The sequence below is a fragment of the Passer domesticus genome, chromosome 1 (genome assembly GCF_036417665.1).
Source record: "Passer domesticus isolate bPasDom1 chromosome 1, bPasDom1.hap1, whole genome shotgun sequence".
Lineage (NCBI taxonomy): Eukaryota > Metazoa > Chordata > Aves > Passeriformes > Passeridae > Passer > Passer domesticus.
The window spans coordinates 119,014,442-119,020,962 of record NC_087474.1 but is presented as its reverse complement, the minus strand read 5'-3'; the positions used below and the strand labels follow the sequence as shown (position 1 = coordinate 119,020,962).

Below are 6,521 nucleotides of genomic sequence, written 5' to 3'. Positions count from 1 at the left end.
TGCATGGAAGCACTGTGCAATGGATTCCTTTCAACCCAGTAATATCCTCTCATGGAAAGGGGATTGTAGGGACTTTTTGCAGACACAAACCTCTCCTTGTACATTTTACAACCAAATCCCATATCTGGATTTAGCTCAGCATAAGCTAGCATAATCTTAAAGTCCTGGTGTATGCAGCAAAGCAAAAAAAAAAAAAAAAAAAAATCTTATTATGGCAGTAAAATCACGGCTGAGGTAAATATATTCTGAGTCTCCACTTTCAGACATTTGCAATCTTCTGAAAAAAACTGTCCTTTGGTCTAAGGATTTCTTGTCTTGTCAGTTTAAAACCACTTAAAAAACAAACATGAAAAAATGTTTGCCAGTTATTTTGATTATCTGAAGTGCTCAGATAGGAAAAAAGGAGGATGTAAGTGTACAAAACATGGAAGGATATAACTTCTTATCATTCGGCCTTGAAGCCTTCCCTCTGCACCCAGGGGCTAACTTGGCATCTCAGTCATGCTAAACCACCTGGGATTGCACACAAATATTCCCACAGAGTCAGCTCTAATATCAGCTCCCAAAGTTTTCATGATAGCATATTTTCCTACTTGTGCTGCAAGAGCTAAAAAGGAGGTGTACTGACAGGAACAGAAACATTTGTTATTTGACAGTGTTATTAAAAACATTTAAATCTGAAAAAACCAAATCATTACTTTTAGCAGTGACCAGTGTTGTCTGGGAATGCAATAGTTAAATACTAAAGACAAATAAATATGGCTGGTAAATAAAACAATGGATGAACTCCCAACTCTTTGGAACTTAAAACCCCCACAGTGAGACACTGGCTGACTTACGAGCTGACTTAATGTACTTCAGTTACAAATGGGAAAGGTGTTCATCCTCAGTCAGGTCACTGAAAAGAATATAACAATTCTTGGATTTCAAAATATCCCCCCCTACCGCAACAAGTCTCTCTGGGATTAAGGCAGGCATGGACTCCACACCATTTGAAAGGGACTCTGACCATTGCAATCCTTGTTCTTAGGACACTGACTTACTCTTTGCAGTTGTGTTTTTGTGATACACTCTACAAGTAATTACAGAAAGCCTGTTGTTCATTCTTTTTTTTGCATTACCACTGGCTCTTCCCCCACCAACTCTCCCCAGTATGCTAAGAAATCCCCTTTGCAGACATGCATCTCTGTATATTTCAGGCACATATTTCCCTTCTCTGGTGCAGCTGTGGTTTGATCTTGCCCCAGTGCACATGCTGGATGCAGCTGTATGAATTTCTGGAGCTAAGGATCTACAGCCTAGATTGTGTGTTACATTCTCCCTTTGTATGAGAAGGCACAGATTAGCCGTACTGCTTTATATTTTGCTTAAAAGGCTTAGGAGCTAGAGTAGGTTTTTTGCTACATTTCTTGATAACTGTTCCATGTATTTTGTTTTTAAAAGGGAGATTTAAAAATAGAATATTAAAAACCCAATGGTAACAGCAGAGTTACAAATGCTGAAGTTTTAGAAGGAACTGCTGTGGGAGTTGCTGCTAGGAATACTTACCAAGTAGAAAAACACAACATTTAGGAGACTGTTAATACAGAGGCACAGACAACACAGAGCAGAACCTTGTATTTCCAAATCAAGCTAAACACCTTAATATCTAATGACATTGACAATTCACAAATAATATGCAAGTGGGTGTTACCATTTTCCAAAACAGTCACATCAAACACTCAGCTCTTGCAAGGTAGGGGAGGATCAACTTCTTTAAAAACAACAACAACAAAAAAAGAAACAAAAAGAATAAAATCTGAAAAATAAGCTGCGAAAAAAATAGTAAAGGCCTTTTCAAGGTCTGAGCTTCCAACCACACTGCTCACATAACAAGCACTAACAAATGTTTTGATAATTCAAGGACAGTGTACGAGTGTATGCTGTAGCTTCATTTTAAACACTGTAACACCATTTAAAATCTCTTCCTAAATTATGTTCCAATCGTTGATGTGCTCTTTCCAAATAAAAGTAGAATACAATTTGAAGTAAAAGTAAAGCATAAAGAGTAAATATATTCTTAATGGATTTTTAACCCCATGTTAACAAGGGATTTTTTGGACTTAGCCAAGCAGACAGCAAGAAGTCCAAGGAGTCAGCTGTCAGAGACAAGGAAGTGATAAACTTCTGGTCTGGGGTTTTGCAAACAAAGCAACACATTGTTCTTGACTGTTTGAAGACCAGTTGAAAAATGTAGATTGGCCCAGTATCTTGCACTCCTCCTTAAATGGAAATAGATGTGTGAAGAGCTAACTACAACAACATGTAAGCTTTGCTGTCATTTCAGCAGAAAGAAGGTAAAACAAAGAAAAGCAAGGAAAAGAAGCACACCACCATAAAAAACCAAACACCTTTTCCCCTCTCCCAAAACTCACTGAGAGGTATCCAGCTAGATGCTGGTAATACTGGATAACTGGATCTGAGGAAACAAGTTTCTTTGTAGCTTGGCACGTTGGTTTCAACAAATTAGGACGTAAATTTTAATACCAATGGGACAACATCACTTTTTCTCTCTGTTAAGCAGAGGCCACAGAGAATCCTCTGGAAACAAACAGCAGTTAATTCAAGTGCCCTGGTTGGTTTCCTAATAGCCAACTCAGGAGTGCTAAGGTCAGGTCCTATATGCCCACTCTCCTCTGCATTCTGAGCAAGGAGGCAGCCACAGGACCCACTGCATCAGTCAATACTGTCTCCTCTCAAGCATTCCTGCTTGAGAACATGTCCAGCATTTTTGGGGGGCGGGAGGAAGGGGAGGTGAGTATCAGCCTAGCTGCTGATGTCAAAAGAAGGATGACATGCGCATCCTGCCCTCAGTGGTACACCTGCACTTCCCCACCTGGCCAAAGGGGCAGCCACACCAGCAGTGCCCTGCCGGCAGCCCCAGGGCTCCCATCTGCAGCCCCAGAGCTCTGGGAACTGAAGGTTCTTGGGATAACCGTGACCATTGGCAGCTCTGGCAGCAGCTTCCAGCTCTCCTTCCGTTGTGTAATTCCAAGGTCTTGCAAAACACATGTCAGTGTATGTAAGGGAAATCTGGGTTTCAAGGACAAACCTCCTCGACACCTGAGTAGTAAGATGACATTGACTCAGAGGCATAAGGTTTGCTCTGAAAGATAACTTTGTTTTTAAATCTTTTTCCTTGGTTTTGAGCAGCAAATGGCATAGACATATGGGACTACTGAGGTTTCTGCTAGTATTACTTTAATTCTGTTTCTTTTTCTTCCAAACTACCCTATTTTCTTCATCCATGTCCTTAACTGGATGCTCAGATTAAGGTGAGAGATGTAGTAAAAATACATAAACATAGGATCATCAAACACAGTATGTACAAAATGGCAGGTTTTAGAAATATTCACTGCTAAAATTTCAACTGATAAATGTGTTTTGGTAGGCAAAGAAGACTCTGCAGCTTTTTTAAACATGAGGAAATCCGAAGGATTACATCAAACCATGTTACAGACACTGACAGATACAGGCTCTCAAGCAAAACAGCTGTCATTAAAGCTCCTGTGACTGCTTAGAACACACTGCTGCAGTCTCCTAAAAAAACCCTAAATCCATGGGAAAAGAAGAATACCTTTAGCCTAAACTTTAGTTTCAGAACAGAGATGCAGCTCCATCTTTCTTCCTTTTCCTATGAATAAACAAAAGCAGTATGAACCATTTCTACCTCTGTGTTCACCAGCAAGGGCCAGAAAGCCACAATATGGCCTGTAACAAACATGCTCATCTCACAGCAGGAACTACAACCTCACACCTACTTTCCTAGGACTGCACTTAGCATGAAATGTGTCCATTTCATTTTATTTAACATTAAGGTCTTCCAGATACAACATCATATATATCACAACATACAACCTTCACTACTTGAAACAAGACTGAGTACTGGGTAAAAAGTCTGAAACCTGGTACCAGCAGAGCTGCTAAAATGCTGTTGTGTCATTCCTCTCCTCGGACACCCATACTAGCTGCCCCTGCACATCTACAGTGACAGCAACCTGCCAAAGCCACCAGGGTTTGTGTCACTCTGTGTGATGACCAGTGCAAGTAATTCCTGAGATGATTTGCATGTTCACAGGCCATCCACAGTCAATGTGCAGCAGTGGTTAAAGACAGGGCAGCTTAAATCCAGGTGCCACTGGCAGGACAGGAGAGGATCCTTGGGCTTGTAGAGGACAAGGGCACACAGAAGCAGCTGCAGGGGGAAGGAGGGAGGCCAGTGTGAGGCACGACTGCAGTATGGGATGTTTCTGTGTGGAGCTGGCCAGACATGGAAACAGCTGGTTCCAGGACATCTATAGAGGCAATTGAAGGTCAAAGGAAATATCTGGATGTAGTGTGACCTCTAAACCTGCATTTTTGATTACCCTCATGGCTTAAGTGTGATCAGGTTTGATCAAATGTTCACGTCATTATTCGGCAACCAAAGGAGGTCATAGCTAATGATTTCTTTTTAACTCTCAACACTCAAAAACATTGTTTAGGCCTGGTGAGACCTTCCCCTATCTTATTCCAACAGGATGCCAAACTTTCATGGTTCCAAATTTTATTTATAGCACAATACTTGCACAGAAATAAGACAAACAGATTAACGCCTTCAAAAGTAATTTTCACAGGAAATGCAATACAAATCTAGCTGTGCCTGCACCCTGCCCAGAGAATAAGAGTCATTTATTGGGAAGCATGTGCCTTTTATATCTGCCCTTCTCCCCAGGTCAGTATCCTCAAAGCCTTTCTTCTAGTCTTTCCATTTGGCTACTTGGTGAACTCCAGAAGCATTTGCATTGATGGCGCAGGACTTAGCACTAGATCTGTCATATATGGTTAAGCTGCTGCTGGGCTAAGCTCCCTTTTTTATCCTGAGTGGTATTTTCTCTTTGAACTTTAGGAATTTATACAGTGTTTTATCCTTTCAAGTATCTCTACAAATTCTTCACAGGATCTACAGCACAGGCAGGGCCTTTTTATGACAGAAAGACACAGTAGGTTTTCATGCTTTGCAGTCACTGTAATATAACCCACTGCTTCACTAAGCCCACTAACATTACATTCATTATTTGGCACGGAGCTTATGGTAAAGAAGTAATTTGTTCTGATAGTCAAGTGCACCATCAAAAGTCTGATTGCCTACAACAAATCAACAGAGTTTTGTAAGCCCTGCTATGTGCTTTCATATGCTGAAAGAAAAAAAAAAGCCACAAATTGTGCAAGAATAATTATCTTTCTGCCAGCTTGTCTTCAAAATGAAGATAGGTAACACTTATGTGTAAATGCAAATAGCAGGGATAATATGGGGCTCCCAGGGTATCAGAAAGGTAGTATTCCCTGTGGAAATACAGAACACCACTACAATGGGACAAATTAAACATACCTCTCACCAAAACATGAAGGTGAAACCTGTTCTTCTGCTTAAGGATGACAGAGAAATGTATTTTAAGCAGCATTTAAGTTACTGCCTTGTACAATAGCTATTGTGTACCTTTTCTGTACAAAAAGTTACATGCAGTTGTCCATAATAATTTGAGTCTTGATATGAATAGATAAACAGCAGTCATGAAGGGAAAAAATAGCAAAGTGCCTTTTAAGAAACATAGTGTTCACAAACACTGACTGCTTTAAAATCTTCTGCATCTGTCTAGAGAAACAGGGACTACTTTTTGAGTCACTCTAAATTGCAGTACTTACAGTATGTATCACCTTTCTCTGCAGAAGGTTATGCAGAGCACAGCCTGATGCAGTTCAGCTTCCAAAGTCCTGTCTGTGGGCTTGAAAAACCCAGCAAACTGACCCTGCTACTGCTCACACTGGTCCTCTCGAGAGAATTCCTCCAGCAAGTAGTCCTGTAAGGTCAAATGAGACTCTTTGCCAAATAAGCCTTTGCAAAATCAGTTGTGCTCTGTCATGTTAAGAGAAAAGGAACCTAGCTGGAGCATGTACTAATTTAAATTAACACAGTACATCCTTCTCACCAGATTATTTGGTTGGGATTTTTTTCTACTTTCCTCTCCTTTCTTTTTTTCTTTTTGCTGTTTTCAGGCTTTTTTTTCTTCTACCTTTCCCTTTTGCGTTTTTTTTCCTCCTTTCACACACTATTTTTTTCCAACCCGCTTTCCCCTTTTAACAGCCTACCTCCTCCTCCTGCATCCTGTTTTCCTATCCCTTTGTCCTCTCCCACTCCTTTGAAGGACTACACCTGTGTTTTTCTAAGTCCCACCAGAAGCAGCTGAAGGCAAGTGATAAGAAACTGATAAAAACCCCTTGAGACTTAAAGGCTGTATTCCTACTAGCCTACACAAAGGGAAATGGTAGATGTGGGCTAAGGAGAGAGGGATTAAATGAGTCAAAACTTGCAGAACTCCAACACAGGGGATTTAAATTTCTGTAGCTCCCATTAACTAGTGCACACCACCATTAAACTGCTTGTTCTGGTTAATATTTAAGAAGGGAAAAAATCAGCAGAGTCACATGGTAAACATGTCTGG

At 40.6% G+C, this 6,521-nt stretch overlaps 1 protein-coding gene across 4 annotated transcripts in view; it reads right to left on the bottom strand.

Annotated features, from left to right (window-relative positions):
* Positions 1–6,521, bottom strand: part of DTNA (dystrobrevin alpha) — a 233,019-nt gene that overhangs the window by 218,533 nt on the left and 7,965 nt on the right. The gene's annotated exons all lie outside the window — the stretch shown is intronic.